The sequence below is a fragment of the Suricata suricatta genome, chromosome 9 (genome assembly GCF_006229205.1).
Source record: "Suricata suricatta isolate VVHF042 chromosome 9, meerkat_22Aug2017_6uvM2_HiC, whole genome shotgun sequence".
NCBI lineage: Eukaryota > Metazoa > Chordata > Mammalia > Carnivora > Herpestidae > Suricata > Suricata suricatta.
Window position 1 is genome coordinate 69,481,988 of NC_043708.1, and position 18,720 is coordinate 69,500,707.

The 18,720-nt window shown below is 44.4% G+C and overlaps 1 long non-coding RNA gene across 2 annotated transcripts in view; it reads left to right on the plus strand.

The window, feature by feature from the left end:
- Positions 1 to 6,891: 6,891 nt before the first annotated feature.
- Positions 6,892 to 18,720, plus strand: part of LOC115300760 — a 156,888-nt gene continuing 145,059 nt past the window's right edge. The window contains exons 1-3 of one of the 2 annotated variants that reach the window (XR_003912829.1): positions 6,892 to 6,974; positions 16,491 to 16,522; positions 17,427 to 17,515. This is a non-coding gene — a long non-coding RNA (uncharacterized LOC115300760). The remainder of the gene's footprint in view (positions 6,975 to 16,490; positions 16,523 to 17,426; positions 17,516 to 18,720) is intronic. The other variant, XR_003912828.1, reaches the window with a different exon arrangement.

Consider the following 18,720-nt stretch of genomic DNA (forward strand, 5'->3'; position numbering starts at 1 on the left):
GTGGTTTCCACATAGATGCTGGCTTTGGGATGGGGACAAGATGGGGAAGGCCACACTTCCCCAGCTGCCTTATCCTTCATTCCTCCCTATTCCATTGCACCAAGAAATTCACTGAGGAATTGTGGGTAGTGCGAATTACAATACAAAGAAAAGGACAGATCCTGCAAAAGGGAATGCTCATATGATTTCCTCTTGGGTCCCTTATGGGCACGATCAAATTCTTAGCCGTTTTCGTAATTGTGGTTTCTTCCTCTCCTCCCACAGAGACAGTCCCCGTGGCAGAAGTGGAGGTGCAAAAAACAGCTCAGAAAGCACTCATGCTGGCTGCTGGGAGCTTGATTAGCTGTCAGCCTTCCGCTGACAGTTAACTCCTTCTCAGGCTGGCCCCAGCCATTTCTGGGAGCCAGAGAAGGACCTTCCCATTTCTGCCTAACGTGGGGCTCCTCTAACAGGCCATCTTTGCTTTAGAGCTTCCTGTTGGGCTGGCATGGTTGTCAGATCTGCATGCGGTCTAACAGCTCTTCTTCTTTCTCAATCCTGCATCCTCCCTTCTCCTTTCACAGGTATTACTCCAACTCAAGCCTTCTCAGTCCTGACTCCAGCCAGGTGTTTGCTTTGCTGATGACTCATTGGCAGTCTCTTTTGTTACCAAAACCCAAGTTGGCCTCATGGCATTTGAATATTCTAGAAGTGAGTGTTGGTTTATTTAGGATGCGGGTAACCTGGGAAGATGGTGGACTAATGTCTAAAGACCATCTCCAAACAGGGATTTTTTTTAAGGGGGAGGCTCCGGGAAGTGATCATTCAGGGGAAGCAACCGTAGAGCAGTTAATTATTCTTGATATGATCTCAAGCAGACTGGCTAGCACCAATCAGGGAAGGCTAATTTCTAGTGTGGTCAAGCTTGACCTTCTTAGAACATCTGGTTCCTTATTTCCCAAGAGTCAGTGTTCTGTTGAAAGCTCCATAAGCTATAGTCAAGTTATAAACTAGAGAGCACAGGCCGATGAGTTAAAGGTAGATAGCCTTTAGAGCTGCTAGAAGCACACATTTATGATGTCTTCAGAATCTTTCCAGTGCAACAACAGGAGTTGTTCTCCCAGAGGAGAACAGAGCATCAGGGCATTCTGAAGCAGGTTCCTGAAGCTATTAATTCCTGGCAGTTTGACTTATTTGATGGGGGTAGGGGGTAGTCTAGAAACTTGCAAGGTGGGCTTTGGCTGTCTCAAGCCAGCAGAAATAGTGCAAGTCCTATTCTGGAGCTCCATGTGTTTTCGTGCCTCTCCTGAGATATTATTCCATTCTCCTATGAGGAACTGAACACACACACACACACACCCTTCCAAGAACCAACAGCATTTCTTAGGGACAATGCTGTCCAAGCTGCATTAAGAGAACCATGTCCCTAGAGGTGCCAGCTTGCCCTCTCTGGAGATTACATTGGACATTATTATGCAAAAGCCGTTTCAGTTCTTTTGCTCTGCCTTTCGAACAGTGTGAGAGGCCCATGGTATGAAATGAATAAGCCCTGTCACAAGCCCTGCCAAGGGACAGGGCAGTGTACTTCTGAGGGCTTTCTCCTTTGTTGGGCTAGATCAAATTCTTGAGCACAACTGTATTCCTTTTAATCTCTACAAAGGAAATGGGGGTAATTTAAGAATGTATTGTCCTTCTGCCTCAAGCAAACCCTTGGGAGTGAAGGGGATTGGGTGTGTTTGTCCTTCCGGGTACATGTGCTCTGCTGGCTCATTTTGAATATAAGGACATAGGGACTATTCTTACCTTTTGATGCTTCATTTAAAAACCCAAAAATCATATACCACACACATCCTGTACTTTTTTTTTTTCTTAAAAAGCCTTCTGGGGGCACCTGGGTGGCTCAGTTGGTTGAGTGTCTGACTTGGGCTCAGGTCATGATCTTGTGGTTAGTGGGTTCGAGCCCCATGTCAAACTCTGTGCTGGTGGCCAGCTCGGAGCCTGGAGCCTGTCTTCGGATTCTGTGTCTCCCTGTCTCTCTGACCCTCATGCTGCTCATGCTCTCTCTCTCTCAAAAAGAAATAAAACATTAAAAAAAAAGCTGCCTGTTTTGAAGCAATTATAGACTCAAAAGTAGTACATAGTGTCCCCAGGTACACTTCCTTCAACTTCCCCCAATGATGAGACCTTACAGAGGTGACATCTGTAATACAACATCAAGACCAGGACATTGACATTGATACTATACAGTTAACCAGAGCAAAGATCCTATTCAGTGTTCATTTTTTATATGCATTCACTTGTGTGTGTCAGTGTGTGTGCGCGCACACATGCTCCTTAACTTTTTGGTATATTTTGGAGATCTTTGACTAGTGAGCAGTATAGATCTACTTCATTCTTGTTTCTTCCTTCCTTATCTGGATAAACTATCATTTGTTGGTCCACTACTGAAGTCTGCTTTTGTTGTTTTTGGCTTTTCTCTAATATGGCTGATGACGCAATAGTGTCTTTGTCCACATAGCTAGGAGAACTTGTACTAAGCCCAGGTAAATAGTTAAGTCATAAGCAAAGAGTATGTGCCTTTGACATTTGATAGAAATTGCCAGTTGACCTCCAGAAAAGCTTGCCCTTCTCCAGTCTCAGGGAACCTTCCTAAAGGGCAATTCAGTATGCGGGTGTCCATTTTATTACAACCTCACGGCACATAGTTTCACCATACATTTTAATTTTTGCTAGTCTGGGTGAAAAAATATTTTTTTAATTTACATTTCTTTATTACGATGATTGAATATATTTCCATGTTTCCAGGTATTTGTATTTCTTGTTTTATAAACTGACTATTCATGTCCCTTGTCCACTTTTATTTGGTTGTTTACTTTGTTTATTCTTATACATTCTTTATGAAAGGAAGTTAGCCATTTGACTGTGATGTGTTGTAAACATTTTTCTCAGTTAGATTTTTGAATTTATGTCTTTTTAATGTCATTTAGATGTTTCAAATTTTTATGGAATTGACTTTTTCTTTGATGTCTTCTGAGTTTTATGTCATTCTTAGAAAGGCCTTTCTTGCTCCAACAGTATTAAAAATTCACTCATGTTTTCCATGAGTTATTCAATATTTGTGTGTGTGTGTGTGTGTGTGTGTGTGTGTGTGTGTGTGTGTGTTTAAATCTTTGGGCCATATGGGGGCACCTGGGTGGCTCAGTCATTTAGGTGTCTGACTTCAGCTCAGGTCATGATCTTGTGGCTTGTGGATTCAAGCCCCACATCAGGCTCTGTGCTGACAGCTCAGAGCCTGGAGCCCGTTTCAGGTTCTGTGTCTCCCTCTCTTCTCTACCCCTTTTCTGCTCATGCTCTGTCTCTCCTTCAAAAATAAATAAACATTAGTGAAAAAATTTAAATATTTGAGCCATATAATACTTACTCTTGTATAAGAAGTGAGATGGACTTCTGAGTTAACTTTCCCCCCAGTGTTCAGCCAGTTATCTCAGCGTTGTTGGAGTTATTCTCCCATGCCTTGACTTCTTTATTATTCCATCTGTATTTGGGCCTATTTCTGGATTCTGTTTCATTCCATTGATTTGTCTATCTGCTCCCAAGTCAGGATTTTAATAGTCATTGCAGAGAGGAAAAAAAGAAAGCAGAAAAAGTATCATAAAATAATTTCAGCTAGAATGGCATGGCAAGTCAGAGGAGGGAGAGAGTATTTTTAGTTCGGGTGGTCTGGAAAAGCTTTATGAAAGAGAGACGTTTTAGACGGAGCTTAAGTGAGCTTCTTTAGTCCAAGGGAATAAAAAAACAGACTTGGAGGCAGGGGTGGTGAATATTTGTGCCGATGATGCCTGCTGTATCTGCAAAGGAGCCCATACTCTGTCACTTGGGAGTTTATCCATGAATGTCTTGAATAGTGTCAAGAACATAAAGAAACTTTTCTACTACTCATTTGAATCATTTGGAGGATTCATTTATTAACCATAATAGCTACAAGTTGAGCACCTACTATTTGCTAGGAATATCTATGTCAATTCTGATTCTCACCACAATGAGCAGGGTTGATATCTTTATTCTCTTTTAGGAATGAGGAAAAGCCTCACTCAGGTTAAATAACAGATCATAAGCTGCAGTGAGATTCAAATCCATGGCCAGCAAATATAAAACCAAACATACCTGTGAAAAACCAGAATAGAAAATCTGGCAGCGTCTGCTCTGCCCACATCTCCTGGGATCCCTTTGCTTCTGTGCACTGCAGGTGAATTCCAGTGTGTGCTCATTCCCCAAAGCCAGCATGTTATTGGAAGGTACAGGAGAGCCAGAGGGGCTTAAGAATTTGTGTCTCTTCTCTCCCTCCACAGCCCTTAACCAATGACTGATGGGGATGAGATATACATACTCTAGCTCTTTTGTCCTCTCACTGGGATGCTTTGGAGGTGTGACCCACGGTGCTCCCCAAGCCCTCTCTGGAAATGAGTGTAAATTACCCTCTCTGTGACTTGGCTTGATATTGTACCTTATATAGCCCAACTTCCTCACTTCCTTTAACTCTTTTCCCTGGAAATCAGCCTGCCTGCCTTCCTTCCTTCATTCCTATGATCATTTATTTATTTGTGAAATGGAGAGAGAATGAGAAGGAGAGGGGCAGAGAGAGAGAGGGAGACAGAGAATCCCAAGTAGGCTCCACGCTGTCAGCACAGAGTCCGATAAATGTGAGATCGTGACCTGGGCCAAAATCAAGAGTCAGATGCTTCACTGACTGAGCCGCCCAGGTGCCCCTCCCTGGAAATTTTCTTAATTTATTTCTTAATAAATCTCTTTCACATGTATCTGCTTCCAAGGAGGTATTGTTCTAAGAAAACTCTTAGTTATGTAGAGGTGTGTGTGCATGCATGCGTGTGCATGTGTGTGTCTGTGTATTGGGTTGCTATTTAACTTACGTTTCTTACTGGGGAGGCACAAAGTTTGAAAGCCACTGTCCTATACCACATAAAACTCTATTTGTGTAGAATTCACTGAGCTGGAAAGTTCCCTGTGTGCTCCAGAATCAGAACTACAGATCATTTTCCAGGTCTTATTACCTATTTGAGTACAGCCACTTAAAATACATTGAATAAAAATGCATTAGTCATGGGTCTAGAGAACACCATCAACTTTGACACAATTGACTAGACTGTTCTTTGAACTTCTTTGGGCCGTCAACCCTGCCAAAGAGTTTTCAAAGTCCAGATTTCCCTTTGCTAAGGTTGATAAATGTGGTATAAAGGTCATGATGTTTGATTGTTAATTTTCTGCGAGCACGAATAGGAAGATCAAGTTTGCCTTGTCACAGAGCCAGACAGTATACCTGACTGCACGGCGGGATAGTCAGCCCAGAACTCTGGCCCTAAGCCTGGCTTTGGTGGAGAAAGGTGGGGTGTACAGAATTGCTCTGCATTTAGCCCCCAAGACAGTGCAGTTGAAGGAAGGGAAGATAACACATCACAGTACTCGCTAACAGCCAGTGAGACCTAGCAGAGAGATCAGGCAAGTTTCAGTCAGTCCAATCAGTTGAGATCCCAGGCGGTCCTGGCTGCCAGAATCCACTTGAGGGAGGCCATGAGTCGAGAGAAGGAAACACCAACTCCCCAAAGTACAGCGGACACGAAACCTGGAAGGCGGTGCAAAGAAAGAGCAAGAGACCCATCTTCCTAGCAAAGCCTTGGGAACCCTGCTATTGTGGTATCAGTTGAAGATCTTTATTTGTCAGCACAGGATATAAGATTGGGTCTGAATTTAGAAAAGAACTAAGATGTGTTGAAAATTCAATGGAATGATTAAGAAAAAAGGAAGGAGAGCTCAGCTTATCAAGTTTTGGATGAAGACTCCCATGAGTTAAGAATTTATAGGGCCTCTAGTTATTGTCCCAGGGAAGAGCCAGCTTACTGGGAGATGTGGTCATTCTGGTCACCCGAAAGGTGTGCTGCAGTGTGGGAGGTGGGTGCTCATTATCACCATCAAGGTCTGGTTGAAGGATCCTTTAATACCAGCCAACTCCCTTCCAGCTGATTCTGCATTCATTCCACTGCTTTCTGATTGTTACTCCAGGTAGGAGATTTGGATCAGAGATGGTACCTTTTCTCATCACTGGGAGGTAATGTTCCCCACCGAAACCTAGTCCATTGGTTTTTGAGACTAAATCAATTTCATGTGAGCTTGGGTTGTGAGACTCAGTATCGTATTCCCCCCAGGGTGATGACTATCCAGGTTCCAGGCTGATTGGTCCGAGAGCCACACCAGGGGTCAGGACCCTGAGAGGCCCAGCCTGAAATGTGCAGTCAGATCTCAAAGGTTCTAAGACCACAGAAGAGCACCAGACCACTGCCCAGCTGTGCTGAAAACCCTGGGGGCAGGCAGTACAAGCTTGTTCCGGATTGTTGGTGAGACTCCAGAATTCAGCCATAAAGGGGATGTTCACATGGGGGATGGGGTGAGAGAGAGCTTTGGCTCTAGGGAGCAGAGCAGGGGTGGAATGGAGGTGTGTTGGGACAAGCATCAGTTTTCAGTTTCTGTCTTGACCACTGTTTCTGAAAAATTGAGAAAGAAGCTTTTGGGCTCTGTTTCCAGGAGAAGCTGTGCTCAATTCCAGTGATGATGACAGGCTCCCTAGCTCAGGGTTCTATCTCTGTCTGACATTCAGGGCGGGGTGGGGTGTGGGGGAGCTCTTTGGCTCATAGTGCACAAGTATTACATATTTTAAGCTTTATAATATTCATACAGTACTTTCATATAAACCTCATACCATAACTGTTGCAAGGGTACAATTTTTTCCCCAAAGCAGTTTCTAATTAATCAACAGTATGCTGATTAAGCATCTGCAGGAGAAGCACTGTGCTAAACGCTGTAGGATATTAAAGATTTACAGCATGAACTTAGTCGTTGCACTCAGGGAATTTACAGTCTCACTGAGGAGCTCGGACAGGTCAATGAAACATCTAGAAAACAACCACTGGAAAAAGAGCTAAACTGTGAGTTACTTACCTGCACCTCTTCTCACCCTTCCACTGCATCTTCCCCCAGGGAAGCTCTCCTCTGCCCCAGGGGGCGGGACTCTGGAGGCTCCAAGCAGGTAACACAAGCCTTCATCTTGTGCCTCACCTGCTCCTCAATCTGGTGTCTTTGTTCCCTCCCTTTCCATAAGGCTTTTTGGGGGTGGCTGGGAGCAGAAGTTCATATGGAGATATCTCCAGAAAATGGAACCTGCCAAGGTGATTGGGTCAGATAAAAATAGGTCTCATGTTTTTGATCGTTTTCTGTTAAAATTGAATGGGTTTGGTTGTTGGATGGGTCAGATATACCTTATTAAATTGATAAGCATCTGAGGAGTCTGACACATGCAGAAAGAAGATAAAAGGCCATCAGGAGACCAGGGTGTGGACTTCTTGGGGGCTCCTTTGGTTGCTTTTCCAGGTTCTTACACTCTCCCTTTATACCCATATTCTTAAAATACACATTCCTCCCAGGCTAGTGCTAATTCTGTGGGTGTAATCATTTGTGTGTGGTCCTTTGAACAAGGCAGGTTCAAGAGAGTGACAGATGTATTACTGGAATAGCGTCTGCTATTGGGCCAGCCTTTCTCAACAGGGGTCCAGAAGAGAACCACGGTCTATAGAATATTACTTGAGTGGCTGTTTTCTCAGTTCTCTCAAGAATGGTACAGAGCTAGTACCAGTCTAGAAGCAAAAGAGACACAAGTTAATTTATTACATACAATAGTTGCCCTAGGGCATTAGGACTTCATTTTCTCACGGGAGACCAATGTCTCAAGCAACACCTGAGCTCCCTCCTTTTCTTGGCCTGACTCAGTTACCATAACTGACCCAGAATGACTTCTTGAGTCATGAGTTTTGACAGTAGTCTACATTGTCAAAGGTGAGACCAGAACCCAATGGGGAGTGTTATGTTGAGTTATAATGTTATTAGCTGTACTAAGGGCTAATATGCACCTAGATTAGGAAACGAACTTGGAAAGAGAAGACTCTCACACATGCACTCTCCCTCATTCTGTATCAGGGAGCTCTGCAAGGCAAGGTGGCTTGGAATGGCCATACATTTGAGTAATGACTCTTCTCTGTAGTATGGAATTGGAAAACCTCCATTCAAAGAAAAGCACACTTTAGATCTTTAAACAGTGTTTTAAATGACAAAGGTGAAGGAAGTATGTCTGCCTCATCTGATATTCAAGAGCTCTCATGATTTGGCAAGGGAGTCAAGGCAGTGAGTGAGTGTAGAACACATCAGAATTGCTCGGCTGGACAGAGAAGGGTGCCTTGAGCTCAACAAGACAAGAATAGGACCACTGGCTCTCCTGTCCTCACTCCACCATGTGGGGCTGTGTTGGGAGGATGCCTAGGAAAAACTGTCATATTGGAGCTTAAATGTTCGGGAAAGCATTTTCTCTGAGGCAGGCTTGGCCTGTACATTGCCTGACTCCCATGTTTTGGACGTTGCCAGGAGGACAGTACATTCCTTTGAGGTTCTGGTTTCTCCTCTGACTGTACCAGGCAGAGGCTAGTTTTCTTGGGCCCTTTCAGGCTGTGAGAATAACTCCATTCCTGTTTCTCTGTGGATACTGTGCACAGAGTCTTGCTTGAAACCCCCAACTTCCCCCTTTGGCTAGAGACCCTTCATTTCTTCCTGGCGGGATCTGGGGAGGCTGAGACGTAGCATTCACACTTGTCATGCTCTAACCGTAGCTTGTGAGGCTGCACCGCTGTGTAAAGACCCACTAGAGTTTCTAGTGTGGAGCTACAAAATTTATTCTTATTTTAGATCAGGTCTCTTTGCTGGATGTTCTTATGCACTTCCCTTTTGAAATATTTACAGTATGATTGTTTATTTAATATTGGTTTTCTACCCATGCTGGTAGTATGAGCAGCATGAGATCCCAAACTGAGCCTGTCTTGCTCACTGCCATATCCCTGTTACCAAGTACAACAGAATCATCCTGGGTACTTCAAAGAGGGGTATTAAACAGGAAATTGAGGGGCTCCTGGGTGGCGCAGTCCACTTTGGCTTGGGTCATGGTCTCACAGTTCATGAGTTCAAGCCCCGCGTCAAGCTCTGCTCTGACCGAGTGGAGCCTCCTTAGGGTTCTCTGTCCCCCTCTCTGTACGTCCCTCCCCTGCTCTCTCTTGCAAAATAAACATTAAAAAATGGAATTGATTATATATAATGGACAGAGATGAGAAGCTGAATGGGCTGAAGAAACAATCAGGTATTAGCACCAGCAGGAAGCTGCCGCTACCATGAGGGCTTGAAGGACACAGGAGAGGGATGGTGTTATGAAAATCAGAAACGGAGGCTGTACCATGGTGGGGACTGCCAAGGACCCTGCAGGGAGGGGCTGTGTGGCAAGAAGTTGGGTTCACTGCAGGAAAATGATGCTCAAGATACAGACAGGGATGGAGAAAATAACTTGGCTTATCTTGCTTCCCAGTCTCCAACCTGTTGCTAGTTCTCTTCACTGGTAGGCAATTGGCAAGGGTAAAGAGGGAACAGGATTTGCAGGAGAAGGGCAGGGAAGAGATCTGAGAGCAAATAGGCAATGGCTGGCACAATATGAAGTAATAAATACTTGTTGCTTACATGAGTGAGTAGGCGGGGGAGCCTGGGTGGCTTAGTCGGTTAAGTGTCTGATTTCAGTTCAGGCCATGATCTTCTCATAGTCCGTGAATCAGAGCCCCGCATCGGGCTCTGTGCTGATGGCTCAGAGCCTGGAGCCTGCTTCCGATTCTGTGTGTCCTTCTCTCTCTGTCTCTCCCCCACTTGTGCTTTGTCTGTCTGTCTCTCTCAAAAATAAATAAAAAATTTTAATAGAAAAAAAAAGAACGAGTAGGCAAAGAGACATGGATTGAATATTGGCTGATCAAAATTTAAGGGAACCAAACCCTCCCATTCACAGCCTGTCAAAAATATTCCACCCTTGACTTCTCTGCCACTAGCTGCCACAGATGTCTTCTTGAGTCGCAAGTTTGGACAGTGTAAGCTAAGTGTAACTGAAGTTCAAAGGATAGACAAGAGCTTTTGTTCATTCTGAATTGCCTGAATTAAAAAAATGTTCTTTTGTGGGGATTACCCAAAATACTAATAGAGATGTAGACTGTTCAACGTTACCCAGTTTGAAATCAACCTACATTTCTTGAACCTCAAATCTAGCAGCTACAAGGATAGTGTGGCTCAAAATGACACAGGTCACCATTTCTGAGGCAAAAACCTAGCTTGTCCCTCACAGGTAGGTGCTTGGTTTCAGGACAATGCGGCTGAGCCCCCAGAGGCTTTCTTAGGTGGGCTCCTGTCTCCTTTTGGAGGCATGGAATGCTGCAGTTCAACAGTGTGTCCACTAGAGGGCCACAGGGCCTCCCCTCAGAGTCCAGACTAGGTGGAGACTTGGTGCCTCACCCATGTTCCATGGGGGTGCTGCTATGTGGGGTCTACTTAGGCACCTCTTGTGTTGTAGCTGATCTGGGGGAGCAGAGCTGCCATGATTCAGAGGTAGGAATTTCCTATTCAGTTTCCTCACTGTCCCTTTTGCTGGTTCATTTTACATTTAATAACAGTTGATTTGAAAAATTTACAAATGAGGAAATCAAAGTAAGGAGTGTGTGTGTGTGTGTGTGTGTGTGTGTGTGTGTGTGTGTGTACACTCCTGTGCCTGTTCACAAACACATGTGACTATTTTGAAGGTGAGGTAGCAGGCAGTGGGGATAATTCTGGTCACATCAATCAATGCCTCTAAATCTACAGCTTAAATATTACCTAATGTTTAGATAATAATTTCTTCTAATGAAGAAATTCAGAGCTGGAAAAAGACCTTGGAAATAATTTAGTACCTCCCTCATTTATAGCTAGAGAAACCAACAGAGACTTTGCTGCTTGTAAGATGCCTGGGAGACTCAGAAACTTTAGGAATGTAATTAATACGTCAAGATATTAAGGGGTTTGTGGTAAGATTTCATCTCAGTATTAGATTGTTGCTCCCCTTTTCTCAGATCTAGCCTGAACTGTTAAGACAGCAGCAACAAAGCACAAAAAGGCATTTTCCCCCTTTCTGTTGAAGATGTTTGGCTCTCTGGTTCTAATCCCATCTTTGGTCTTTGGGTTCTTTCTGGAAAGAAAGATTGAACAGAGGATAGAAAACCCTGACATGGTAGGAAAATTATCCAGGAAGATGGTGGAGTGAGTAGAAACCCAGCCAAACTCATCACAAATTCTATTAAAATCAATCAGAAATTTTACTAAAGGATTTTCAGCAGTACCGCAGAGATCAGTCACTAAGGTAACTTAAGGGAGAATGCATTAAGCTGGAAAAATTAATGTGGCCTCCCTGAAAAAGTGTCATCACTCAAAAAAGAAGAAAGGAAGTACAGAAAACTTTATTTTAATTAATCCTGAAAAAGAGCAACCACAGGGAACCACACAAAGAATTCAGAAAACAGTTGGAGCCTCTTTTCAAAGAAATGGATACCGATATCCTCTCAAGTGAGAGAAGGTCAGAATTAAAAAGAATGAAGGTAACGATCATTGCAAAAGACAAACTGAGGTTGTTGTTTAAGCTGTACAAAGCAGAAATTGCACTTAAATCAGCTGAAAAAAAAAAACACTAAAAAACCTTCAGTGATATATCCAGAATCTTAAGAAACTAAACTAAGAAATGAAATAGTTCAGGAGGCCCATTCTGGGGAATAGAGCTCAGCATTGCAATTTCTGTGTAGTTAGATTTCCCAGATAAGCAGACAAAATAAAAGGCACTAAATCAATAATTAAAGATGCAATAATATTTTTCCCAGAACCAATAAGAGTTTAGATGTGAAATGAGAAGAGCCTGTGGTCTCAGAGTCCTTAAAACATTTCAAGAGCAACTTGCTATTTACTAGACAGCTCTCACACTCGGGCATGTTCTCGTTTGCTCCTCACAACAGCTATGTGAGGTGGAGAGATAATATTATTCCCTCATTTTACTGATAGAAATTAGCCTCTATAACTAGTGTTATACTAGTGTTATATATATATAGTTATAGCCACTATAACTAGTGAGTGAGGAGTCCAAGTTTTGCTCTCCAAAGTAGGAGGATCTTATACACATTTTGCACACTAAGAAAAATAAATCTACAATAACATCAAAAAGAAAAGATCACTTAAAAATTGTCTGAAATGTTTATTTATTTTTGAGAAACAGGGAGACACAGAATCAAGAGCAGGCTCCAGGCTCTGGGCTGACAGCACAGGGTTCGATGCAGGGCTCGACCCCACACACTGTGAGATCATGACCTGAGCCGAAGTTGGACACTTTAACCGACTGAGCTACCCCAGGCACCCCCTACAATTTTTTTTAAACATTTATTTATTTTGGGGGGAGAAAGACAGAATGTGAGTAGGGGAGGGACAGAGAGAGAGAGAAACACAGACTCTGAAGCAGGCTCCCCTGTCAGAGCTGTCAGTGCAGGGCCCAGTGTGGGGCTTGAACTCAGGAACTGAGATCATGACCTGAGCTGAAGTCGGATGCTCAGTTGACTGAGCCACCCAGATGCTCCTGGAAAAGATCACTTTTAAAAGAATGCAAGTTGGACGGACTATTGTCTTTTCTAGTAACATAAAAATAGCTTGGTGAATATGGAATGATATCACCAAGGATGGGCGTGGGTGGGGAGACAGAGTGAGCGAATGTGTCCATTCATTCATAACCTTGCCCAACTGCCCTCCATGTGGGTTGCCACAAAGACCTCTTCAAGGCCCTAGAAACCCAACCAGTCACTGTTTTCCAGTTAGTTCTGAGGACTGTTTCTAACAGAAGTCTGCATTAAACACAGAAACCTAAATAGGTGGTATTGACCTGAGTTATCTATTACAAAAATACGTAAATAAGAACAGTATGAGGAAGCATTTTTTTGTGGATAAAGTACATTTATTGTATTTGATGGAATGAGAGTAAGATGTATCCTCATTCCTGTATGAGGCACTCCAAACTGCTGTCACCTTTCTAAGAATTATTTGGCTAAATGTGACAGGAACTATTCCCAACACTCAAAATTACCAGTCTCAGAACTTACCCTAAAGCAATAATGCAAAGAAGAAAAAGTTATAGGTGGTTATACTGATATTATTTATAATTGTTAAACTTGAAATAAAAACCCAATAATTGGTTTTTAGCCCACATGAATATTATGTAAGCTATTAAAAATAATGAAAATTAAATGTGTGTCTGAAATTAGCGATGGGAGTAGAACTAAACTTTTCACATTACCCTGATTAAACAATGAAAAGTGTGTGCGTATAGATAAAAATTGGAATGTAGTTCAGAGAAACTACATAAATTCATTTAGGGAGTGGGATTGAAGCTGAGCTTTCTAATTTCTTTCTTTAAGTAATTTTTAAATTTAAAATGATTAAGAAATGACCAATGCTATTGCTGAAACATGACCAGTCCCATCTAGGTCAGAGATTTGTGGCTTCTTCCAAAGGATGAGAAAGTGCTCGTAGGCATGGTGTCTGAGTAGGAGAGCTGAGGCCTGTGGGCCTGGGGACCAGGGCCGAGAAAAGACCTAGTTTGCCCTCTATCTTCTTTTTTAAATTTATTTAATTGATTTTTTTTACTAAGAAATTTTTAAAAATATTTATTTTTGAGAGAGAGAGAGACAGAATGCTAGACGGGGAGGAACAGAGAGAGAGGGAGACACAGAATCTGAAGAAGGCTTCAGGGTCTGAGCTGTCAGCACAGAGCCCAACTCAGGGCTTGAACTCATGAACTGTGAGATCATGACCTGAGCCCAAGTCAGACAGTTGACTGACCGAGCCACCCAGGTGCCTGCCCCTTCCTTCCTTCCTTCCTTCCTTCCTTCCTTCCTTCCTTCCTTCCTTCCTTCTTTCTTTCTTTCTTTCTTTCTTTCTTGTATTTTTAAATGTTTCTTATTTTTGAGAGAGAGAGAGAGAGAGCGCACTTGCACATGAGCAGGGGAGGGGAGAGAGAACGGGAGAGAGAGGATCCAATGCAGGCTCTGTGCTGACAGCAGAGAGCCAAATGTGGGGCTTGAATTCATGAACCTCAAGATCATGCCTTGAGCCAAAGTTGCACGCTTAACTGACTGAGCCACCCAGACACCCCACCCTTCTATCTTCTTTGATGCTTTTTGAATTTTGTATCCTGTGTATGTGATACCAATTTTGAAAATGATATCCAGGTGCAATAAATCTCCATTGACAATATTTCTGATCCCCAAATTGGGCCAAATGGTCGGATGATGGGACAGAATAATTAAAATTAGTGTGGGCTTGGAAAATCCAGAACATTCTGTCAATAATAGTTGGAACATTCTGTGCCAAATAATTGGAAGGTGGGCAGTTAAAGCCATGCTGAAGCTAGACAGAGGGCAACAGGTAGGGGGTGAGTCTGCCTGGGAGTCCAGTTGAAGTGGTGGAGATCTGGGAATGTCGAGGTTGAAGGCCAAGGAGCAAAGAGAGCTGCAGTGTGGAAGTTCAAGGTGAGCAGAGCCAGTGGCAAAGTGCTTGTGTTGCAGACAGCAGGAGTGGGAGGTGAGGGAGGCGTGGGCCCAGTGGCCAAGACTACCCCATGAGGTACGGTGCAGATGGAAACCAGGGGTGGGGCATGAAGTGGGGCAAGAGCCTCTGGGGGTGTGAGGTGGGGGACATCATGGAGGCTCGGAACATGGGGAGCCAGTTGGGGTGTGTTGCCAAGGCCAAGGCCAAGTGGTAGGAAGCAGATGCACCCAGCTGGGCCCAAGGATCCGGGGCCAGTGGTGCTGGGGGAGATATAGATCTTAACAGTTTCTTCTTTTACATAGTTGGCAAGGGAGAAAAAGTGGGATTAACATTTAGAAGGCCTAGGTTCAAGTCTTGCTTTGGGGGTGAGCTCTGTGACCTTGACCACTGTTCTGTTATCCTCAAATATGGGTACTACTACTACTTGGAGGCAGAATGAGGGGGCAATAGTGAGCCACCTGCAGAAACTGGGAGATGGGGAACTGGGTGCTCTCTGAGCTGTAACTACCAGATCAGCATGAAACAGCTCAAAGCAGAGAAGTGCCATGTCATATCAAGGAGGCAGAAAGGCCACTTGAGATGGGCTGAAGCCTGAATAAAGACATTGGCTTGTTAGAACAAGATCTGAGGAACCACAGAGCCTGGAAGAGCGGCAGGTGTCTACACTGGCTAAGCACTGCTCTGGTGAGGGACAGGTATAGTGTTTTTGTGGTTGGGGATTCATCAGGCTTCTCTGACCCCATCAAACACTTGAGTCACGGTGACCTGCTCTTGTGGCACTCTATGTGATACTGTTTGGCTTCCCACAAAGCCTGTCCCACAGGTATAAGACTTACCATTGGAGAAGGAGAATAACTGGTCCCTTTGAAAGTTGTTTTTCATTGTTCATCAGAATAGTTAAAAACGGCAACTTCAGGACCAGGTTCATATTCCAGCTCTGTCCCCTGCTTTCTTCAGTTGCCACCAAGGTGCCTGGCCTTCCTGAGGAAGTACAACTAAGGCTGTGCTGGGTGAGGGTGTTAACTAGCCCTGGGCCAGGCCTACTGGCCTAGCATGCCTGCATCAGGGCCTTCATCTGGGGACTCCCCTGAATGTACTCAGCCCTCTGTACCACGATGAGGTGACTGTCACAGAGGAGAGGATCAATGCCCTCATTAAAGCAGCAGGTGGAACCTTTCCGGCCAGGCTTGTCTGCAAAGGCCCTAGCTGACATTGGCACTGGGAGCGCATGGCACGTAGTAGGTGCTGCACACACACTGTGGTGCATATGGGAAATGACTGACTTGGCTTATCCACATTGCACTCTGGGAGCTTAGACTCTCAGAGATGCTAGCACCCCTCAGAGGCTGACTCATTCTCTCTGTGCTAGTAGAGTCAGGGTTCTGAGCCTGTAAGTTTGAGAGGAAGACATTTAGCCATGGTGACTTCTCCAAAATAATGTCCTGTGGGGACCTTAGTCAGGGTCCCAGAGGGCTGCCTCTGCCCGTTTTCTGTGTTCTTCCCTTTCTTCCACATCTTAATGTCACTTGGCACTGTTGGGCGCGCTGGATGGGATGTCTGTAAGACCCTTGCAGACAGCGGGCTATAAATGATACGTGATAAATAAATGAATGAAATTGCCTGCTTACCCCTTCCTGCAGGGCTGGCAGTCCCTGGGGGGGCAGATATGTGCAGAAACCATACAGCCACATATGAAGAAGACAGAGGAATCTACTGTGTTGGGAAAGGGAGGCAGAGGAGGAGATTTCCTTGGTTTTGAAAAAAAAAACCCAGGAGTTTCATAGAGGGAGGAGCTTCCAGAAGGAGGATGTGGTTTGTGTGCATCTTAGACGGCTGAATGGGCTACAGGGAGCTGAGGTGGCTGCAGCCTGGGTGCCCGTGGCAGAATGATGGGAGATGAGGCAGAGCAGTCTGATGGGGGCCAGACCCCATGAGTATGAACAATGACAAATTGTACTGTGCTAATAGGTTTTGATTTCATCCTACAGGCAATGGAGATCCCTTGAAGAATTTCAGGCAGGTGAGTGACAAGGAATTTGCATTGTATTTATTTATTTATTTAGTTTTTTAAAAAATGTTTAGTTATTTTTGAGAGAGACAGAGTGTGAGTAGGGGAGGGGCAGAGAGAAAGAGGGAGACACAGAATCTGAAGTAGGCTCCAGGCTCTGTGCTTATAGCACAGAGGGGCTTGAACTCATAAACTGTGATATTGCGACTTGAGCTGAAGTTGGATGCTTATCTGACTGAGCCACTCAGGTGCCCTAGGAATTTGCATTTTAGATGTGAGATCCTTTACAGCCTGGGAGGTGTCTTTTTTTTTTTTTTGAGAATGAGAGAGAGACAGAGGTAAGGGGAGGAGTAGAAGAAGAGAAATCCAAGCAGGCTCCATGCCCAGTCAGGAGCCCCTTGTGGGCCTCAATCCCACAACCCTGAGATCACGACCTTAGCTGAAATCAAGAGTTGGCTGTTCAACTGACTGAGCCACCCAGATGCCTCAAGAGCGGGGGAGGTTTCTTATTCATGCTTGTGTCTTTAGTAAGAGACATACAATTTTATTCACAGTAAGAAATCCACATTTGATAAATGAGTGAAACACTGGTGGCTACAGAGAAGAGACGGGGCTGAGGGAGACCACCAAGGAGGCCAGGTGGGGGAGGCTGAGAGGTGAGCAAGGGGAGCTGTAGGGATTGGGAGGAGGTGATCGCATTTGAGTCTTGTAAAATCAGACCATTAGGTGACTGGCTGTGGTGGGGGCACCGAGGAATGAAGACAGAGCAAAGGTGGCTTTATAATTTCTAGCCAGGGTGATGGCAAAGCTATTAAAAATGGAAAGAAATGAGGGGGAAGAACCAGTTTGCTAACATCTAGGACACTACCACGGTATGAAGTGCTCAGTGGACATACATGATTTCTTCTTCTCTCAGTAATTTTGCCCGAAAGCAAGGCTGTCATCGTTAAAGCTGCTGATCAACTCTTCTGAGTCTTTGGAGGGACCCAGAGTTTCAGTTTCAAGGTAGGATTAAAGATAATGATCACCTGTATTATTTTAGGTCATGTGTATGATGGGACATCTTTGGAAGGGGCAAGTATAAGCAAATGTGTTTAAATATGAAAATTACAAATATACAACTGAATGGAAGGTCTAGAGATTTCCCTTATACCCCCCACCCCCGCAACGTCTCACACTGTTAACATCTGCCACCAGAGTACCACATTTGTTACAACTCATGAATCTATTGACATGTCATTATCAACCAGAACCTAAAATTAAAGTATAAAATCTATTAGTTAAAACCTCCATGCAGCAGTGTACTAGTGTATGCTGTGTATGTATGCATATACAACTGTGTACAGCTCTCTGCGGTGGAGACAGGACCGTCTGGTGTGGCACCCTGACCCTGCACCTCTCGCTAAGCTGCGCGGCAGAGACCCAGCTCTCACACTCACTTGTCCACAGAACTGAGGGCTCTCAAGTTCTCCAAGGAAGCTGATGCATGTTACAGAATCCCCCTAAACAGCAGGCACTTAAGATTAAAACTGTTTGGTGTGCATATCTAAAATATTTATTCTGGGTTGCCCTCGTGGCTCAGTTGGTTAAGTGTCTGACTTCGGTTCCAGTCATGATGTTGTGATTCTTGAGTTCGAGCCCTGCATGGGGCTCTGTGCTGGTGGCTCAGCACGTGGAGCCTGCTTCGGATTCTGTGTCTTCCACTCTCTGCCCCTCTCCTGCTCACGCTCTGTCTCTCTCTCTCTCTCAAAAAAAAAATTTCCCCACATGCGGCCACTTTTGTACACCTCTCCTAACAGCAGAGAACAAGAGGTGGGCACTGTGCTGGACATTTCCATCTCCAGACACCTTCCGTCCATCTGGCCCCAGCACACACTGCTCCAGAGGAGGCTGGCAGGGCAGGCAGCTGGCCATGCTGACCCCGCCTCCTGTTCCACCTGCACTGAGGGATGCTAGTCGGTGTCCATCCTGAGCCCTTTGCAGACGTGCTGTGTTGTCTTATTCGAGCTCCTGAGGAAATAACAAGTACTTTCTGTAAATGAGAAGACAGATTGGCCTGTGGCTGACAGCTCTGAAGTCCACTACAGCTAACAAAGCAAAATTTACTGTTTCATCTCACAATGCATGTGTTTTAGCTGTTTCTACCACCGGATTTAACAAAACTCTAATGTTAAATTTAAAGTAGCACAGGGATTTTATGAAGATACTGT